Genomic DNA, 24,275 nt, shown 5'->3' with positions numbered 1-24,275 from the left:
CGATATGCCTAGTGCCAGTGACGATATTAGGTTGATGGATGTATCACTCATCAATTTTCTTGTTCATTAAAGTCTCGCAAGTTTTTCCAGTGTAAAAATGATGCAGCTTTTCTTTTTATGAGCGAGAGGTTATTTTTCATTGCAACTGTAGACACGTATTTATTTTATTTTTCTGCAGAATTGACATTTATATTATTCTTCTCACGGCAATAATATATATCATTATATCTTGGGCGATGAAAGGATGAAGGATGGGTGATAGACCTCTAGTTAATTGTACTTAAATCGAAAAGAAAGGATGAATTTGAATCTCCACACCCTAACAACAAAACTATTGCTACTCTCATATGAAAAAAAAAACACTCGTTCACATAGACAAAATTTATAAAATGCATATTTTATATGTACACATAGACTTTCAAAAATGTGTTTGTATGCTTGGAGTGACAAATGTCGGGAATCGTTAACGCGTCAGCTGTAATAAATTGCTCTAGTTACACACACTCCACAGGCATAGAATTTACTTTGGTGTCTATCATTAAGGAGTGATTAATTACGCATAATGGAAATACTGAATCACTTGCTGGATTCTCATCTTTCTGTGGATCTGACATTGTAACTGTCTGTCATCTCTGTCTTTCTCTCAGAATCCACTGTTTCGTGCTATATGAGCAGTGTGGGGAGGGGCACTACAACATTTGTCCTTACAGAAAGTGAAAAGCATTCGTAAAACTTAGCGAACCAATTACCGTGGGAAAACAGCTACTGCACTGAAACCGTTCCAGGACATCCTGATGATGTACAATGAAGTGCGGTATGGTGGTTAAGAAAGCATCTTGTATGGGAATGAATAGGCAAGTAACGTAAACCATCTGAACAAAATGTTATATTTGAATTACAGATTTTACGTTCATCAAGAAGGTCATTTTTAAAACGCTATATTTTGCGCCAAAATACGGTTTTAAGAAGCTTCTTAAACTGTGTATTGTAATATGATATTAAACTAAGTCTGACAACTTTTCGCTGATCGAAATAATCTTGGAGACATTTTTCGTTTCCCGGTTTGTAAATACGCACACACACACGCACACACACACACATATTATATATTATATATTTATATATGTATTTTATGAGCGATAAATAGTTATGTGAAGAACGGAGAACATATACAGCCATTACTAGTTAAAACTAATGCAGTATATGCTTAGCTAAGGCATAAGAATATATGTTTCTTTTAAAGAATAACGATGTGTTTATGTTGATAACTTTTATAACTCATGACATTTTTTTCCCTCTTCACTGATCCGGCATTATTATGAAGCATATGAATTGATATAAAATCAAACTATTGATAGATATGCTGGCTCTCAAAAGGATAGAAAACTATTGTTTGGTAATGTAATTGTTTAAAGGTAAAATTATATACATTATCTGTGTGCAATGAATCGCGAAGTGGAATTGAAAATCTGCCAGTCAATTCCACACGATTATTAATATCTTCTTATATTGAAATTTACCTCAATAAATATAAATGAAAACGAAAGGGTATTCGAACATAAAGTTGATACAATTCAAATTGGCTTTAGAAAGGTATAACGAAACTCCTTTATGGTTTCCAGAAAAAAGATTGTTTAAATATAATCTGTGCAATTTATGAAAGCCTTTATACACACCGAGCGAATTGCAACTTTCCTCAATGTTATAAACATGACTATGTAATACAGCGTATTCACACGGAGACAGAAAGTTGATATCGGGATTGGCAACAGTTTCTCCAATAGAACAACATTTTGTGCCGGTGTCATTTGGTTAACTCCTAACAAATATTTATAGTCTCCACTGTATTATTCCATTTAAAGCGTATACTTGCTAAAAAAGAATAAATATATCTTAGTTGGTTGTGGGCCTGGTAGCGTATCCCTCCACGCTTTGCTTTAAACTATATATAAGAAAGGTCAAATACAGCAGATAATTTAAAACAGAGATTCGATTTTGTTATATTGCCACTTACTAAAACTCAATTACTTCCCTTCGATCAGTGTTACCTATTCAACAATACAAGTACTGTTTGTCAGTCAATAAAATTCAAGCAGCTGGTCAGTCATGCTAGAAACATCACAAAAGTCACCCTTGAATAGTATTCTATTGAAGTAAGAGACAAAAGGAGAAAAATAAGAAACGAATCTTTGGATAACATACCATTGTTTTCAAACCGACAGAAAAAGCCAGAGTGTTCGTGCCTTAAGGTTATTGATGGTGAACTTGATATAATCCGACCGAAAAAGAAACTACATGGAACCTATTTGTTCCACTTGATATACAAAATAAGGGTTGATAGACCTAAAATAAATGTACATTTAAATCTCCCTTGAATCGCAACTTGTATCGTGTAAACTTATAAGGTTGTATTAGAGAAAATGAACATATATATATTAGTAAATTATGGGCTGTCATTGTTTGATTCTCTCTAAGTACAATGTGGCTTTGAAGAGGAGGAAGCATCATAAAAAAATAAGATATATTTTAGTTGGATATCAGATTCAAAACAAATAACTTCTCCGGATGCTATTTTCAAAACTGCAGCTGTATATATACTAAGAGGTCACACACATCAATTCTAAAGTTTTCCATATTCAAAGACTTAATAACTGAAAACATAGCAATAAAGAAAACATTGAAGTTTTATATAATTCGATATATTAGTCTATTTATAATATATATTGTCTGATATTTTGATTTTAAACTAATAGTTGAGATTTTTCTCTGTTATATAATAAAATGGCAAATAAAGAAAAAATATTGCAAAGATTAGCACAAATATGCTTATAAATCTAGCGTAAAAAACAAAACATACTGTCTATATTAACATATGTATCGCATATTTGGCATATATATTGAAGAATTGTAAAGTATATGTTACGTAAAGACATTATATCTGTAAAACTTAAATTAAAAATACGTTAAGGATATATTTATTTTTCTTGTGCTATTTAGCGCAGAAACAACAAAAACATTAATCGTCTGTGTTTCAAAGTAATTTACAAATCGAATTACATACAATTCAAATGCTAAAAGCTAAAAAATATGTAACACACACACACACACACACACACACACACATGTATACATTAATATAAATGCGTTCATATAATTACATAGATATGTGAATGTGCGTGTGTGACACCGGAGTGGCTGTGTGGTAAGTAGCTTGCTTACCAACTACATGGTTCCGGGTTCAGTCCCACTGAATGGCACCTTGGGCAAGTGTCTTGTGCTATAGCCTCGGGCCGACCAAAGCCTTGTGAGAGGATTTGGTAGACAGAAACTGAAAGAAGCCCGTCGTATATATGTATATATGTATATGTGTGTTTGTGTGCCTGTGTTTGTCCCCCCACCATCGCTTGACAATCGATGCTGGTGTGTTTACATCCCCGTAACTTAGCGGTTCGGCAAAAAGAAACCGATAGACTAATTACTAAGCTTGCAAAGAATAAGTCCTGGGGTCGATTTCCTCGACTAAAGGCAGTGTTCCAGCATGGCCGCAGTCAATGACTGAAACAAGTAAAAGAATATATATATATATATATATATATATATATATATATATATAAATATATATATATATATATATATATATATATATATATATATATATATATATATATATATATATACCGGGGTTGTTTCAGTTTCCGTGTAACTAATCCACTCACAAGTTACTGGTCACCTCGAGGATTTTGTGGAAGCCACATGCCCAAGTTGCGTCGAAATGAGACTGAACCTGGTACCAATTGATCGGTAAGGAAGCTTCTTACCATGCAACCAAACGTGCGCTTACAGATATATAAATGTTTATACAGAAATGTGTGTCTAATATATAATGTATGTTTATATAACTATTTTGTTTTCTTTTGAGAGAGTATAATTGTTATTTTTCTCAGTTACGGAGAATCAAATTTACATTTTCGTATATCACGTATTCACTTACTAAATATATTTTATTTCATCTTCTTTTTAAAATTATTCGCTGATGAAGATAATAAGAATTATAAGCACTAAAGATCTTGTTTTGGTGTGAATATATATAGTTACGGTGATTTGGATGTTATTCGAATTAATGAAATAGCCAGGTGTCCGACAACATTGCATTTGTCAGAAGACTTCTTTTAAAGAGGAGTTTAAATTTTTTTTGAGATCCTGTATTAATAAACACAGGTGATCATATCACATTTTGTATCATTTATACGAAATTAATCACTCTTTAAACTATACGTTACTTGCGGAACCAAATCTAAAACAAATAATTTCGATCTGTGTTTGCTTCCATAGATTAAACAACTGCAACAGAAACGTCGCTGCTGAATCCTGTTACCCCCAACAGGAATAATCAATTTCGAATGCGGTAACTGTCACCGGGGTGTGAGATATGCGTTATTTAAAATTTAATTTAACTTATAATCTAATACTGAAGCCACCCGTTCATTATAGAAGTAAAATATACAAAGATGCCTGAAAATAATAAATTTTGTTGTTTTAAGTAGAATGCATAAAATGTAGACACTAAAGTGAATGAATGTAAAGTGGATGTAGGTAGAGGTTATGACAGAGTGAAACCTGATGATTATACAATAATTCCCAAAACCAAGTATCGATTATTTAATGTTCAAATTCATTTCTCTTTTATTATGAGAATAATCACGTAGTCTCACAAACACACAAACACACAAGCACACAAGCACACAGACACACATTAACACACTTAGATGCACACGTACTTATCATTACGCATACATGCAATTATATAGATACACAGAAGCAGCCACCCGCATAGGTACGAATGCATATATATATAAATACACTAAACCACGAAATAGGGAGTAATAAAACAGTCAACAACTGACGAAGAGTTAACTTTTTGGTATTTTTCTCTGTATATATCTCTCGTATGTTTACGTATTTTTCACTCGTTGGTGATATCCTGCACTTCATGTGTATTACACACACATACACACACACACACACATACACACACACACACACATACATACATATATATATATATATATATATATATATATATATATATACACACACATATATATACACGTGTGCTTGTATACGTGAATGTGTGTATGTATTTGTGTGCTTGTGTGTGTGTGCATATGTGTTTGTGTATATGCGTGTGTGAGTGCTGGTGTGCCATTGCAATCTGCCGATGAAATATTTATCGATTTACATCACGCAGCACATCATTCTATGTACTTGAATATACAACACGTGAGACTAATCGATTCGCAAAAACCATGTATTACTTGCATGAGAAATAACTATCGTAACACTTGTGTAACACACACTTTCACGTGTTATTTTATGCTAGGAAATTACTAAGGTTCTAATATATTACATACTTTACATATCTCATAATGTTTTATATTTGTTATGTTATATTGTAACGTATTAATACAAGAATAAAATCACTGGTATTCATTCATTTGCAATCATATTATTTCAGTTTTAATTTTTATTTTGTTTGAATAAATAACACATCCTGATATGATATTAAGGATGTTATCTGAGAAGATGAGCGATATGTCGCAGTAGAATATTCTTCTATAGTATACTAATACGCCTGATTGTTTAATTTGTTCAGTCATGTTACTTTATTTTTAAAAGGTTGCTATAAATAGTTGCCATCTCCATAAAAATTACTAAACAATCATAAATTCATATTTCCTCTATTTTCAAAAGATGATTTTACAAAAGAAATCATGTCAAATTTACGATTGAATGCCAGGTACTTAATGGTAAGATATAGAATATGTAGTGAGAGAGTGCTTATTTGAAGGATACATATAACGAGTTCTAGCAGAAGTAACAAATCAGCAGTAAATGTCCGCCGATAGAAACCTCAAAATATTTATATTGCTAGTTGTTTTGCACATGAGAGATAAGGCATATCGTATCGTAAAATTTGTAATTTAGATTTATTAAAATTCAAAACTTGGCAACAGAAACCATAAAGCTTTTGAAATGAAAAACTAACGACACGATGTTGGATCTGATTATTTTCAAATAAATCATATGTATATAATCGCATTCGACTCACAAAGTTTCACTTTAATGCTTTCTGTTATTTTCTAATTGCATAGAAGCATATAAAATTATAATTTTGTGCCAGTTGAAAGCAATTGTAGCTAGACATACTTAATATAAAATAAGAAAATATATCGTAAAATCTCTTTCCACAAATTACTGGATATTAAGATATCTAAACTTATTGCAAATGAAAATAAATGTAACAGATTCCTGGAAGGGTAGTATATAACATGTTATGTGTAATGCTCACACTTTCGACTTTGTATCTTGGCTTATCTATTTGAATAATAGCCTTAAGTATTTACATATAAATAAAAAGATAAATTAAAATATCTTATGCATCATCATTATGCATTCTATATGCGTAAATTGTATTCTCCTGTCTACATATTTTGAATAAATTTCAACATTAATTGAAATGAAGAACAAAAATAAAATGGATAGTGTATTGGAAAACTGTTTTAATATTATAGATCTAAGTCGATCCAAAATAATGTTAACGAAATTCTGATGACGGAAACTGAGGAATTTCAATTGAAGAAACTAACGCTAACATTAATGCACATACAAGCAATGGCACTAAAATGCTAAAGTGTTTCCATAATTTTTTTTTTTTACATATTTAATTTGCATTTTCTCTTGTAAACTTATCTTGATAAATACATTCCCCTGATTCATATTCAATGCACTTTGAAATACAACTGAATTCTGTAAAGTATATTAAAAAATGCTAACAGGGTAAAAACCACCTTTCGGTGAGGAGTTATCATGCAATTGCACCTGAACATCTGGGCAACGTCATTGCAAGTATATACAGAGTGAAGCTTTACTGTAGCATCGTAAACTTATCGACATTGCTGCCTTGTACTACTATATATATATATATATATATATATATATATATATATATATATATATATATATATATGTGTGTGTGTGTGTGTGTGTGTGTGTGTGTGTGTGTGTGTGTATATATACATAGGCGCAGGCGTGGTTGTGTGGTAAGAAGCCACATGGTTCCGGGTTCAGTCCCAGTGCGTGGAACCTTGCGGAAGTATCATCTTCTACAGCTCCATGTCGACGAAAGTCAATTTGGCAGACGGAATCTGTAAGTCGTGAGTGAGAGTGTGTGTGTATGTTCGTCTGGCTTGACAACCGATGTTGTTGTGTTTACGTCCCCATAACTTAGCGGTTCGTCAAAAGAGGCCGATAGGATAAGTACAATCCTTACAAAGTATGAGTCCTGGGGTCGTTTTGTTCGACTATAGGCGGTGGTCTGTTATGGCTGCAGTCAAATGAATGAAACAAATGAAAGAATAAAAGAAAACAATAATATATAAATGCATATATATAATATATACTGACATATAAATATATATATATATGCATATATGTAATATATACTGATATATATATATATATATATATATATATACATACATATATATATATATATATATATATATATATATATATATATATATATATATATATATATATATATATATATATATACATATATATATATATATATATATATATATATATATATATATATATATATATATATATATATATATATATATATATATATATATATATATATACATATATATATACACGCTCATATATGGAAATGAATATAACAGCAAATCGATGAGATCAAAAACGTTCATGCTACAAAGAGTTGGATAGCTTCAAGCATAGCCACAGCGTATCTATAGAACACAAAGTAGATGATACTCGATCAATAAAGTTTATCAACCAGCCTATGTAATACACGTCGCTCCATATTGAATTATATTGAAGTTCTGATACGAAAACCAATATGACAATAAACGTTGTTAATTATACCACTATAAATCAGGGAGTGAAAGGAATGAAATAGGCAATTACGTACTACATACGCTTCAAAGGAAACACAAAACGGAAGTTATGTAACACTAAAGAATTTCACAGATGCTCAATGTCCTATCCCATCTTTTCACTTAACTTTAGTTTGAGTGTACAGAAGGAATTTAATTGGTCACTAGAGTAAACCAAGCATCCACAATATATTCCACCGTTGAACTGGGAGAAATTTCTTTCCGCTTTCTCATAGTGAATTATTTCCGCGTAAGTACTTGTAAAGAACACGTAAAAATTATGAGAGGCGAAGAGAAACTGAGTAACTATTCAATATTTAAAAGTTCATTTAATGTCTTCCAATGTAAGTTATAATTTATTGCATAGCCATGTTAAGGAGATTTTGTAATATATGAGTGAAGTAGCGGTGTAATATGTACACATTAGTACCAAGGATAAAAAAGTATATATGGTCTTACTGATTAGTATAAAAACCATATGAAATATTTCTATAAAATATATATTTGACACATTTGAATTCAAAATTTAGGCATCCAACAACGATTTACAATATGGCCAGAAGTTATAATCTCTTTTCTGATTCTTGCTGCCAGATATCCATGTGTTTAACTTACTTTAGTTGTGTACTTTAATATATATTTATGCAAATGATTTGCAATAGCTAAGATGGTATGTGCCATAATTTGTCTGTACTAATATAACGAAGAATAAAAAAGGATAAAGAATAGTATAGTGTTTTAGCATATTAACTACACCTAGCATGATGACATCAAAAATGACGTGGGAAATTTTTAGTCAAGTCTCTTACAGAAACTGTATGTGTGAACATTTTCACAAGATAGAAGTTCCCTGAAGGAAATAATCTACATTCAGAACATTTCCCTTTCAACATCACTCTCTCTCATTCTCTCTCTCTCGCTCTCTCTATCTATCAGCGGTGTATATACATATCTGTATATACATATATATGCATATATGTCTTTGTGTGTGTGTGTGTGTGTGTGTGTGTGTGTGTGTGTGTGTGTGTGTGTGTGTGTGTGTGTGTGTGTGTGTATAGTTTTATCTTTCTCTCTCTCATTCCCCATTTCTTCCCCTCTCTCATATTTCCTTTTCTCTCACTTGCGAAATATAAACGAAGGAAAACAGGAAAAAGGCATAACTTTTGAACGCCTTTTAAATTATCAACCTGCATAAAATGTTTACTTCAATTCAATATATTTGCCAAGCCGTATGCCATGATAATTACAAATATGGGGGAAAAAACTGTGCCATTTATGTCTACCAATGTTTAAATATTTAGGATCAAAGTAAGGAGGAGAAAAATTACTAGAAATGCATATTATTTGCATCTTTGTTAAACTTAAATTTAAAATTCAAATTCCCTGCTGGTATGATTAAATTTCTTAGTAGCGATTGCCTCCCTTAATATTACTGTCATCAACACTCTTGTTGTTCAACTAATTGTGGCGGGAAATTTTCATTTTATCCACATACACTGATAGTAAAAGCCAATATGATATATGCCCGAAGAACATATCGAAACACGAACAACCTAAGGGATAGCAGCTACAATACATCAACTACGTTATAAATAGAGACACGAAAAATTTGTTTGAAGTCAAGATTAGAACACAATTTATATTTATGAAATTCATCACAGTATAGAAATTTCCTAGTTGTAACTGAACTCTATGTAGGATATTTCTCTCGCTCTTCTTTCTTCTTTTCTCTCCTACTAATTTCTATCTAGGAGGGAAATCAGTAGTAAAACAAATTTATTCTTTGACGATCGACCAAAGGTACTCGACTTGTAGATTTTCTTAGTAAATGTAATATATTTGTGAAAACGTTTTGCCATGGTGATGCTTCCCAATAGGGATGAAATAGAACTGTATTTGGCTTAAAATGTCTAAACATATTTAGGATATTTTGAGTATGATTAAAGACATATATTGACCGTGTGTAGCCTGTGAATCTTCCTTACACAAAAATTTACAATTTCAAGCACCAAGCTATGATGTTATGATTTAGTAAACGTGAATGCGCCCCTTACTGTAACTATTGCCATGTTTTCATTACTGCAACTCGATATGCGCTCAATGTGATGGCGGCAGCAAGCTTTTGTTCCCGTAGAAAATGTCTCTAAAGACAACTCACATAACGAAGAATAAACAACTAAGGAATTGCAAATAAAATGTATAATCGGGGCCAGCAATCATGAGAGAGAAAGTGGTTTGAGAAGTTTCTTTAAAATCAAGTTTTGTTATTTAACCTCCATTACGTTAGTAGAAACAGTATATTCGATCGCATGGCGTTATAGCAATCACTGTCCGGTTGTGAGGATAGGAATAAGAATTCACAGCTACATGATGTGGAACCAGTACCGGTGGTGGGTATTCCAAGAGATCATTTCTTCTAATGTATCTTAAATGATGATAGTGAATTTAGATTTTAGATTTAAGTGCAACGAAGATGCAGAGTATCGTCGTGACTAATAATTGCTGTATACTTGGTAAAAGTGAATGTGCATGGCTTAGTGCTTTGGGTATTCGGCTCACAATCGTAAACTCGTACGTTCGATTCTCGGTGATGTGTTGTGTCACTGAGCAAGATACTTTATTCCATTCAATGAGTCGTATCTGTGTTTCAAAGGGCCGACCTTGTCGCATTCTCTGTTATGCTGAATCTCCCTGATAACTACGTTATGGGTACACGTATTTGTGGACTGCTCATCCACATGCACGTTGATTTCACGAGCAGGCTGTTCCGTTGATCGGATCAACTGGAACCCGCGTCGTCGTAACAGACGAAGTGCCAGTTAACTTTTTAAAAGGATCTGAATTATTTTTAGGCATAGACGTCGGTGTGCCTGCATGGTAAGAAACTAGCGTCCGAACAACATGGACCCGGGTTCAATGCTACTTCATGGCACTTTCGAAAAGTGCCTTCTACAATAGCCTCGTATCGACCAAAACCTTGTGAATGGATTTGGTAGAAGGACAACTGAAAGAAGCCCGTTGTGTATACGCGCGCACACACACACACACACACACACACACACACACACAAACACACACACACACACACACACACACACACACACACACACACATATATATATATATACTTGCATGTGGATGTATTTGTCTGTGTCTGTAATTGTGTCCACCATCGCTTGCAAATCGGCGATGGTTTGTTTACCTCTCCGTATTCTACCGGTTGGAAAAAGAGAAGCTCTTAGAATAGACATCAGGTTTTAAGATTACTGGTGGGGATGGGTTCTATTCATTCGACTAAAAATTCTTCACGACAGCGCCCCGATACTACCACCTTCTAATGAGCGCAGAAGCCAAAAGATATAAGGTTCATTCCTATTTACAATGCTACTTTATCCTTATGTTGTATTACATTTCATTCTTCTAAGTTGTCTTCAGAGATTGCAGTTAGTTCTGAAAGTGAAAGGGAAATGAATAAAAAGAGAGATAGAAAAGCTACACATACAGATGTATGAGTTGGTGAATGCAATAATGATGGTTCCATAAAAGTATCCAATATAGTGATAAGAGTCTATTAATATCTAACCAATATTTCCGATTGATGTAACGAGTAGAAAAAATACTAAATACATATACGCTGCATCTCCTTTATTATTCAAACATTTATATTTTAAAATTCACACCGTGAATTACAATTTATCTAGAAATGGTTGACTCATTTGAATATGAAGCAGGAAGAATTCTATCAGTTTATAATGTTTTGGGCTGGAGAATGTGATTTATATATTCACACTTATATTAGGCGACATCCAAAGCAGTGTGTTCAAAGAAATTTATATAATAAGATAAGGGATGAACAAGTAAGCACTAGCAGCTAAGATACTTTGTCTATATCCGGAATGATGACACCAAAACGGGTCCGTAGAAGGCGCTTCCGAGTGTGTCACATAATGTGATCGAAAACTTCCTTTTGTTGATCAGTTTTTTTGTATTTGTTTAGATGAGAGTCAGCTTTTAATTTTAAATGTTATGTTTCCCTATTCATTTTGTTTCCGTGTTCAAGAGGAACGTACGCAGCATACACAATGCATTCCGGCGTAGCCCGGCTCCTTGATGACAATAACACCACGTCTAACTTGTATTACAGTACATGTCTCTGATGATGAAAAATTCATTTGAAATTGTACAAATTAGTGAACAAGGTGTGCATCCCGACCAATGAAGGGACAAGCACCGTAGGCAGAGTCATGTTTGTACGTGACCTTAATCTGCCCTCGCATAGATGCACAGTGTTGTTTTCTTCACTGAGTTTACCAGATTAGATATTTGTTTTCTATCGCATGAGCTCAACCACCGTGAAAAATAGAAAGATTGTAGCAAAATCCTTACGGATTTTGCAGCTTATGGAATGAATCTTTACTAATAACGATAAGCAACTTTGCATAAATTGGGCTGCATAAAGTAAAAAATGCTAAAGGCAAAAACCGCGAACGGTTTTAGTTATTGTTTCACGCCTTTACCACGCCCGAACAAACATAGGCTCCTACTGTGCTTAATCCTTGTGGAACTTTTATTGAATTTAAACCTGAAAACTCTCCTTTTGCCTTCTGAGTCGTTTGCTACCACAAAAGTCTACATGGACAAATTGTTTACAGTAGAAACACCAGGATCGCTCACAATTATGCCAGAACACGCTTCATTAGTGAATTTGCTGTTGAAAAATAGGGCTTTGTGCAAACAAATGTTATCAAAATATTTCAAAGACATTCTTTAATCATGAAATATTGAAGATGAAATTATTGGCAGTTTAGACGTGGCACAAAGGCCATTATTGATAGAAAATGTGCCAATAATTGTTCCAAAACAGCCTGTTTTTGGTAATTGTCCAATGACAGTTAGGGACTTGTGCATCACAAATGCACTCAAAACACTCCTTGTACAAGGCTGCATTTTTGGAGAGTGACAAAATTAAAATTGGCAAGGTAGATTACTAGCAAATCTAAATATTACCCGAAAATGACCTCAAAATCATGCGACCCAACCTCGTTTTCCAGGTTATTTTTGTAGTAAAAAAGCGTTGCTGTGCAAAAATCGTACTTCATTTGATAGCAGAAAGATTACTAAATCTTTTGATACCTCATACGTCAAAATCGGCATCTCAGTTTTGAATCCATAAGGAACATACACCACACACACACACACACACACACACACACACACACAATCACTCACACACACACACACACACAAACACACGCACGCACAAACACACGCACGCACAAACACCACGCACGCACACACACATACTCTGTTTAATACATATAGACAATTCAGTATATCCGACAAATTATTGGAGGCGAAAGAAAGATCCTTCTTGAATTAGTACACATCTACGTGTCTGGCTATGCAATTCGGAGCGATGTTTAGCGTTAATTAGATTCTAAATTTAACATATACATGAGAATGTATTATTTAATCTTGTATAGTTGTTTGCGACATGACTGACTGAACAGTCAGTTTTTTTATATATTGGTGGCAGCGAGAGTCGGCAAACATGCGGTGAGTGGATGTCTACTGGTTTTGAAGCACACATTTTCTAAAATCATGTGATCTAGCAGTTCCACTATCCGTGCTGAATTGTTTGTGATTCTTAACATTATATGTCTACATTAGAGCATTTCTGAAGACAAATGCCGAAGTATTACCGCGTTTCAAGAACTCATCCGCATTGAGTAGAATAGAAAGATCGTCATTCAGCTCTCTTTATTGGTTTCAAATTTTGGCACAAGGCCAGCAAGTTCGCAGGTAGAAGTAAGTCGATTACATCGACCACAATGCTTAACTGGTACATATTTCATCGACTACAAAATGATGAAAAGCAAAGCCGGCGTTGGCGTATACAAATTTTTATATTAGAGTTAGAATGGTAAAAAGAAATGTCGGAATGAATCTCTTTAGAAATCATATGATTCTGGGATGAAATACTGTATGAATCAGCTTTTAGGATTATTATTTATCGAATAAAATATGAAGATTATATGCGGGGATCAAAAAGATATGGGTAAAAAAAAAATCATTTAAATATCAAACGATAGTACACTCTATTTTATCATCTTTAATGCAGTATACAAGCAACCCGCATTAATTGTTAGAGGAGTTGTCAAAACTGACGCGTCATCTGCATAATCACTGACGTACGTATGTAGTACAAAGACTCACATACACACCTATACATTTGCATATGTATAGATGTACTTATGTATGCACACATCATGCGTGTGTATGTTTGAGTGTTTATAGATAAGTAAATACAGATGTGCGTGTATGCGCATTTGTATTCAATAGATATTTGTTTTTTCTTCTGACATCATCGAAAAAATCTCTTCTAGAAGAATCTATGTATCTAAAATAATTGCATCGTGTATTTATATAATATTAAGCAAAGAAGCGTTATACTGCAAACACACACACACAGACACACACACACACACACACACACAAACACACACGCGCGCACACACACATAAACACACACACACACACACAGAGAAACACACGCAAAGGTACATATGCACATACACCTACACATATAACGCATATTTTACTCTGTTTCGTGTGTGTGTGTGTGTCTCTCTCTCTCTCTCTCTCTCTCTCTCTCTCTCAGCATGCATATATATATATATATATATATATATATATATATATATATATATATATATAAAACAGCACACAGTTTTCCAGTGATTGTAACGATTCTGTTGTTTCTGCGCCGCACCTAGCTTTGAAAAGAACAGTATTTTCCATAAAATTTAATTAGATCAAACCAGCCATACATACATATACATACTTTAAAATCCTGCATGCGCATATATCTTTAAAGACACACCTATGCTCTGCTTTATATACATTAGTCGTTTAATTAATTATTTCAAAATACTCGTCTGAATATTACTTTCCACACATCCAAGCATTCATTCGCACAAAAGAGAATCAATGGAGACTGTTAAATTTTAAATTGATTTGACATTGCTTTTATTTTTGCTATTCATTTATTTGTTTATAGATCGTGTACATGCTGAACCGTATTTATATTGATTAAAATTTTGTCATTCTCTACCACTCCTAGTGTTCAAGAAGATATTAATTGATTCGCGCTAAAAATTAATTATCGAAACACAATTTGGTCAATGTGCTAGATTTAATTTTTCATTGTTGTTGTTTTTGCTGTTAAAATGACAGGAACTACAGGCCAGCCGTATTACAGTTACTAATATTGTTGCTCCATGTTCAAAGTTCAAATCCCATTGGTCCATCTTTGCGTTTCACACCTCATATTCAGAGGTGAGGTTATTCTTAATAACAGTATTATGGTTGTTATTTGGACAGAGATCAATATATAACGAGTGACAACCAGAGAGAAAGCAAATTTTGGAACATCTATTTAAAATTAATTTTGTGCAGATTTTCAGCCGCCAGCTTCAGTTCAGAGCTAAACCGTCAGTCTTAGGAGCTATAGCATTCTAGTCATTATCATACTTCGGTTTCCTAAGACAACAGTGAATCCTTTGATTATTTTGAATGATGTGGATGATAGATTGACAGTGTCTCTACTGCTGTGCATTAAGAACAAACGTTTCTTTAAATACTTTCTCTGAAGCCCGAAGTATTTCGATTAGTTCGTAATTTCTAAATAACTTCAGGGTTTCTGTTAGGTCAAAAACATGAGGGACGGAAGAAGTCGAAAAGGGACGTCTTATCTAAAAATTAACTCTTTTCGTGAGACTGTCAATGGCTCTACAATGCCATAATTGTGCGGCTCTTTACTTTCCAATTTTACTCGGCGTTATACCATCTGAGAAAAGAAACCTTTAGGAAAGCAGATGTTATATTGATGGTTTGAAATCCTTACCATTAGATCAGACACGGGGCTACGAGCAACACATTTTATACCCCTTTCGGAAAATTTCCAGAGTTGCAGGTTTTAGAAGAAGAATCTAATTATAACCACGTATATAAAATGGCTTAAAGTCAAATGGATGGTGTTTAGTGGTTCATGTATAGACAGGTTGACCTTTTTCTCTTTAATTCGTATTAATCCATTTATATTTATATTCTTTTATTTGTTTCAGTCATTTCACTGCGGTCAGGCTAGAGCACCGACTTTAGTCGTATGAATTGACTCCAAGACTTATGCTTTGTAAGCCTAGTACTTATTCTATCGGTCTCTTTTGCCGAACCGCTAGTTTACGAGGGACGTAAAAACACCAACATCAGTTGTCAAGTCATGGTGGGGAGAACAAACACAGAAATACACACACACATGTATGCACGATGGGCTTCTTTCAGTTTCAGTCCACCAAAACCACTCACAAGGCTTTGGTCAGCCAGAGGCTACAGTAGAAGACACACAGTGGGACTGAACCCGGAACTATGTGGTTGGTAAGCAAGCTACTTACCACATAGTCACTAGTACTTTCTGTAAATACTTTTCAAATATATCATATGAAGGTGTCAATATATCTATGGAATTTTTTGCATCACCTCTTGTATGTGAATATATATATATATATATATATATATATATATATATATATATATATATATATATATATAACCTCCCAAGGAAAACAATTCCTTCAAAGGGTTGTGTAAAGCATCCAATTCACTGGCACGTCAGTTGGACTCCACATAAGTATGGCTATATTGAAAATTACAAACAATAAATTAAACAGAGAGATACAATTGACAATCCAATAATTTATTTATATTATAACATAATATACTATGAATATAATAAAATATAATATAACATAAAAATATAATAAAATATAACATAAAAATAATGCCTATGTATTATGAGCTCAACGACATAACAATTACAATAAAAAAGCAAAATTGTAATGTACAAAATAATTAAGTAAATAGAATCGACAACTATCAGAATATATTTCTATATAACTCAAATAATATTAATCCAAACGCGTTTAGGTCGAAGACAATCTTTGGCTATTATAATTACATACAACAATATATAGGGATATAAATTGAGTATCAGGGTGTTACTTAATCTAGAGACTAATAAAACGTGTAAATAAATATAAATGATAATATAATATTATATTGGTAATATATAACAACTCTTCTCTTTTATCAAAAGTTATTGATATAAAACAAATTGTTCAAAGTAACTAACAAAAAGTGTTCTTTATTTAGTTAGTTTATTGGGGGGAGAATTACTTAATTAATATGAAGAGAAAACTAACAAAAATGTTCTTTATTTACTTAATTTATCGCAGGGATAATTCCGTAATAAATATGAAGATTAACTTAGAGCCAGAATAACTACAACCTATATTAACCCCATAGATATAGAGTTTGGCTATAATAATGGATATCAAATTATTACCAGTTTTTCAGAAGGAACCAGATTTGAAGTTACTTAAATAAGGATTACTCACAGTAACTATCAAGTAAATGTCCCTGTATTCGTATGAAAGAGGGAAGGCAGTAAATAAAACAAAGATAAACAAATTATATTAATTCTTTGAGTAGTAATGAAATAATATTGTTGTAATACACACACACACACACACACACACACACACACACACACACATATATATATATATATATATATATATATATATATATACTAGCAGACGTACGCCGTAATTCCCGGAAAAGCAGGGCTTAACTCTTGGTATCGTCCTCATAATTGTTCCGCTAATCTTATAACAACAATACAAAGTATGTAGTCCTTAAAACGGTTTTTGTGGATTTACAGAGAATGCCGAAGTCTTACACAGGATCTTGCTTTTAGGAATTCCCAATATGTTATGAATGCCCAAACTGTGAAGCCAGTTACGTAATAGCATGAAATTAGTTAACCGATAGTAAGAATTCAAATAAAGCTGATCCGAAAAGGGCTTTAATGCGTTCCCAGAGTATATAGAACTTCTGAGGAAATACCAATAATATGTATACTAAAATTGTGAAGCATGTTACGTAATAACAGGCTAATCAGATATGAGATAATAACAAGTCAAAGTAAATAACTCTGAAAAGGGCTTTTGTGCGTTCCCAGAGGCACTGTTGCTGGAATAGATTTGCAATGACTGTAGAAGCAGACTGACATTTAGTTTTACAGTGGACATACAAATAAATTTGTATATAGATTTTAAAATAAAATAACATGTAGATTATCAATGTATTTACAATACTTATAAATATTACAGCTAAAAAATGAATACCTGATGATTTGATGAATTTTATTAAGTATGCAGAGCTTCTCAATAAACAACATTTTTGTTCTCTCCTTGTGGGGCATAAATAAAGAAATGATTAGGATTGCCGACTCTTGAGCATCCCACATAAATGTGGCCATGGGAAAAAAAACTGGTTCCGCAAGTTTCAGACCTACCACGTTGAAGGGCTGTCCCTGAGCCTTGTTAATGCTCACTGTGAGGCAGTGTTTCAGCGGGAATTGCAGGTGCTTTTACTGGACGCCACTAATATAGCAATGTGTTTCATTTGGCGCAGTTTAGCCAGAAGAAGGTTGATGACAAATGTTTTGCCAGTTCCACCTGGAGCACCCCCCCCATAAAAAAACACCTCCTCATTCATCTTCAATGCTCGAAATAATGGTGTTATAAACACCCAGTTGGTCCTCCACCAGTTTGTCTTCTTTATCAGCTATATACGCCCTCATTTCATCGATGCTATAGCTTATTTCTCGCAGGTACTCAATTGCGAGATTGTTTGCTACCTGCTCCAGTTGAAGTAGAGCTTGCACTCGGGTGTCCATGTGAAGTAATACCTTATTGTAAATGGCGTTATTGAACGAGGCAATTTCCGCTGAGTTAGCTCCATCAGAAATAAACCAACTGCAGTGGGTTTTTTTGTTTTTCGACACCAAAGAAAGTAGGTTTTTACTCAATGTTGCAATGGACAATCACCCATTCTCAGGTTTGCAAAATTTTGTTGTCCATCTCCAAAATGCTCAACAGTTTCAAGCATTCGCACTTATACTTCTCTTCACCTCACATCAATTTACGATGACATTCATATTCGATGTTCATATTTTTAAGTTATATGCAATTATTTTGTTATTTTCCTATTTTCTGTAACTAAAAGCAATTTGATATGTCTTGATTTTTGTAGGCTGCCGTCAATATAGAGATAACTTATTCTATGTGTATTGTTGATCTTACATTATTTTCCATTCAGTTGTGTATTCAATGGTCAATGTATAATAGTTTTCTCGTCTATATAGACATTATATATCATTATCTTTTAATCTTGTCCTCTAACATTGGTAGTTCATTTAGCCTGAAGTTATAACATATGTTTAATAAATGAACGATTACAATAGTCATGCTGATAATATATTTTGGCATTCTGTTCTGCCTTACATTTTATTGTTAATGACAATATAAAATTCCTTCTGAAGCTATGGTTTCATTTCAGTATATTTTACTCATTTCATTGATATTTGAATATTTCTGAGATTGCATTTTGTCTAATTCTCAACTTTATTTCTTACTATAGCTAGCATGATTTTAATATTCTTGATAAAATGTCCTCAGTTTATATATGGCCTGACGCATTTTTTATCTCATGCAGTTCATGAATACAGTTCATATACAAAATATCGTTGTGGTTTTCCCAATCCGTGTTAAATCCAGAATTGTATGCATTTTAAATGTTTCTGTTGTACTTGCATTTCAAAGGAGCCAGCCTTGTCACACTCTGTGTCACGCTGATTCTCCCCGAGAACTGCATTAAGGGTACACGTGTCTGTGGAGTGCTCAGCCACTTCCAAGTTAATTTCATGAACACGCTGTTCCGTTCATTGAATCAACTGGAAACATCGTCGACGTAACCGACGGAGAGCCACGAATTTCTATTATGATTACATTTATTCAACTTCATGAGCCTATGAAATTGATTTTGCCGTGTATTCTTGTTTGTAGCCTTAATACACAAATAAACAAATCCTATCAACCGATGCGGTGTTTAGTAATCAATTTTCAGCTTTCGAAAGTTACATATATATATATATATATATATATATATATATGGTAATACACAGTTTTGCACCTTTACTGCTGAAGATAGAGGGGCTTCCCATCTTAACGGTTCCTGCAGAAGACGCAGAGAATCGGGCTTCAAGCAAACAAAACGACACTTTAAGGCGCGAAACTGAGTATTACCATTCTGATTGGTAACTGATGAAGAATAAGGGACCCTTTGTGTCATATACGTATACGCTTTTTATCTGTCGTTATTTATTTACAATGCATTTTTCTCATTTATTAGTAACGGTACGCCAAACCCACCAAACATTTATTAACAGTAAGTTTACATATATTCTGTGTGACTCTACTCTTTCACATTTTTTCTCTCACCCTGTTCTTTCTAGCCAGTCCACTTTCCTCTTTTTCTCTATTTCGCCCTCTCACTTGTATTTGTAACCTTTCTTCTTAACCCCTTCCTTTCTTACCTTATTTTATCTCTATTTCCTCTCTGTCGCTCTCTGTCATTTTCTCCTCTGCCCGCTTATGACACTTGACCCGTGCCAGTTTTTCTTCATACTCTCTTTCTCACTGGCGGTTCAACTGTGCGGTCACAAAAATGTTTCTCCGTCTAGCTATTTACTGCTGTCTATATTCTTCACGATATTTCCTTGCCTTTTGGCTGCAAGGCTGTATTTTGCTCGTTTCGTCTTTGTCCAGTGTCTTTAATTACATTTTTTTAAACTTTCGTATGTCCACTCTATGCCGTTTTGTTTGCTTGAGGCCCATTCTTGATGTCTTTACAGGCACTGCCAAGATGGGAAAACCTTCAGGCTTATCATTAAAGGTGCGAAACTGATTATTACCAATGTGGTTGAAAACTGATGAAGAATTAGGGAGCTTGTGTGTCATATACGTATACGTGTTTTATCTGTCGTTGTCTATTTACATTGCATTGTTTCATATATATGAGTGTGTGGGTGTGTTTGTGTGCATGAGTGTGTGTGTGCGTACGTGTGTGTGTACGGGTGTGCGTGTGTATGTATGTGGGTAAATTAGGTACAGTATTTGAAAGAAATCGGTGTCATACACTTCAAAAATAAAGGATAACTCTACCGTAATGAATGGACACCTGTACACCTTCGTTACTTGTATAGGTTCCACTGTGTGGCCACCACAGTGAAGACATGCTATTAACAGGGTGACGAGAATTCTAAGCGAACATGGAGCCAATATGCTGTGAAGCGAATGAACGCCTATCGACAAATGGGCTATATTTTGAAACAATCACACGCGCATATATACACTTGTATACATACATGTTCGTTCTCGGATGTGTGTGCATGTGTGTGCACGCGTGTGTGTGTGAGTATCATATTATCTATATACGTATTTGTTTGTATATATGAACTTATATTTCATTTGTTTTTCCTCAAATTTCACTATACTCAGGGTTGACATATTTCCAAATGTATAAACTTTGGATTAAGCCTTTTATTTAATAATTGATTAACTATTGTTGGAATTCCATGTTATTCTATGCAGTTATTCTGTATTCTTCGATCAAGTACGTCTTATTTACCTAAAGGGAAAACCAAATTTAGGTTTAGTGTGCACTCTTTGGTTAATTTAATAATACTTCTAAAATATGAACGCTGCAATGGACTTGAGGCCATGTGATAGGATATCATTCTGTATATAAATGCACTACCGCGACCATATCTCGTAGGTTTCTAATATAATTCCTAATATAAAATGATTAATGTTCAGTGTATTTCACCCAGGTTGGCTGCTTTAACTAATATGTAAAGCTCTGTATCTGTATTGTCTAAGTATACATACAGAAATATAAATATCATTACAGACAAACATGTATACATATACACATATGCGTCTATGTGCTCACGTGTTTAGGTATATGTATATCCGTTTGTCCACGCACGTGTTGATATATATATAAATAGAAGCAGAGATACTCGGCGCTGCTCGGGATTATGACATGGTTTACATATTATGCAATACAGTTAGGTTGAAAGAGGTAATACGGGAAAGTGCAGCATTGACGACAAAACATTTATGGAGTAAATTTTAAAGCTTTGCAGAAACGACAATTTGACTTTAGTACTCCAATTTGGACAGAATAATAATTTTTATAAGAATGGGATGGATCATATCTGAAAGCAGCTCCAGTTAGAAATCTTTTTTCATCGCTTGCGTTACTGAAACGTCTGAAAATGAAGACTTATCGATGTTTTACTCCATATCTATAGCTATACGCACAAACAAAAGTAGACGATATGAAATAAACCTGTCGTTTATAGTTCAAGGAAATAAGGAAAACGAAAGTAAATAAAAGGGGAGCAGTATCTTAAGAATTTCGCCATCCCAGATTATTCCTGCTATATAAATGAAAGGGATATAATTTCAAATTGTATAATTCATGTTGATTCCATTGTATTATCTCTTGTCAATATCTTGTGGTGTAGTAAATTTCTGTGATATATCAGAAATTTACCTCACTCATTCCTGCCATCTAAACACCTGTAGTTTCATCGTAGTCGAAAACCAACCAACGTAGTCGAAAACCAACCAGGCTTCAGCACCATTGCTTGATCGATTAGAATTAGCAGACAGCCTTCATCGTGATAGTGCAATATTCGTTTAAAAGATGAATGAAAGGTTTAAATATCACCTGCATAAACAGCACCTGAATGTATAAAGAAAGATTAGTGAAGGCTTGAGTATGGTTCAGCACAAACTGATTACACATGGACTGGCCTGGGGCTGAATATCACTAACAACATAATTGAAATATTATATTATATTATATTATATTATGCATGATACCAATGGACTCTTATGGTATCATCTATTTTCCAGTGTACAGCTAATTGCTTAGTGGACAGGTTACATCTGTCTATTGAGATGAGCAAATGTTTTATATTTGTAAACTGATCAGCCTCAAGGCAGAAACGAACAGAAAATACTTGCTACAAAATTTATCTGTAAGAAATATAAAAAAGAAACAAAACAGTCGGTGTTTATTAGAAGAAATCTAGATATTTCTCTCCGATCGAAGAAACGTGAATGTAGATTGAGAGCCATTGAACAAATTTGCAACGTAAACCAGCTTCATTAATATAGAAAATATGTTCAATTATTAATTGCGTAATTATAAGTTCCTTCGAGTTTTAGTTAAAAAAATATTGTTCTATAATTCTTTGATGTGTGATCGGCCTAAAATTAGCTGCATCTCATATATTGGCAAAATGCATATTATTTGCAATGAACCTCACAAGAACATAAAAATGAAATTTAAGGCTAAATATTAAACAAAAGAAATTAGAATGAGCTATTACGAAAAGGATCAGAATATCGAACAGTTAGCAATTAAGGGCATTTTACAAGCGAACTACTTGCAGAAAATAAAACAAAATATTATCGCTCGTAATTTTTGGATTAGCATTGAGAATCAAATATTTGTTTTAATGTCGTAAATTAAAGATCTAATTAGTGTGGGTGAATAATCGTTATGCAGCATAATGTATTTAGTATTTTCCATATTGGGTTTTAAATATTTTGCTTTTCTTCGATTGGCGACATATAAAGGAAATAAACGTTATTAATTTCAATACCGAACATCTTTAGATCTTCAAATCGAACTACCAAATTATAATTGGTTTCGGTATTATTGTTGTGCAATCAAGCTAATTTTACTGTTGTCAAACGGTATTTCCCCATTTAGTCATTTATTTAATTTTGAATGGCTAAAAATTTCTATAACGGCGAAAACACTGAAACATATGTACAATCAGATAGTTTGCAGAGAGGAAGGGAGAGAGAGACAGACAGACAAACATAGAAGCAGAGACTGAGACAGAGAGAGGAGAAGAGAAACAAAATACTAACGCGCGCATATACTTAAATATATGCTTCTACACAAGCATCACACATAAATATATACCCACTCATAAATATATGTATGCATACATATCTTGCCACATATATATGTGTGTGTGTGTGTGTGTGTGCGTTTGTGTATGTGTGTGTGTGTGTGTGTGCGTGTGTGTGTGTGTGTGTGTGTGTATACAAGAAAGTACGGTGGAGAGAGACAAGAGGATGGAAATATTTAAGTAAATATAAGTTTTCGTTCATTTGTGTATACTTAAGTTTCCGTTTCTTTATGGCTCATTGACATTTATAGCCTTTACCAAATATTTTCTAATAATTTGTAAAGGAATGTCAGTGAACAACTGGATTATAAGAATTAAGCTATATATTTTGAAATTCGTTTCCTTTT

The sequence above is a fragment of the Octopus bimaculoides genome, chromosome 12 (genome assembly GCF_046866305.1).
Source record: "Octopus bimaculoides isolate indiv1 chromosome 12, ASM4686630v1, whole genome shotgun sequence".
Taxonomy (NCBI): Eukaryota; Metazoa; Mollusca; class Cephalopoda; order Octopoda; family Octopodidae; genus Octopus; species Octopus bimaculoides.
Note: the sequence above shows the minus strand (reverse complement) of the source record.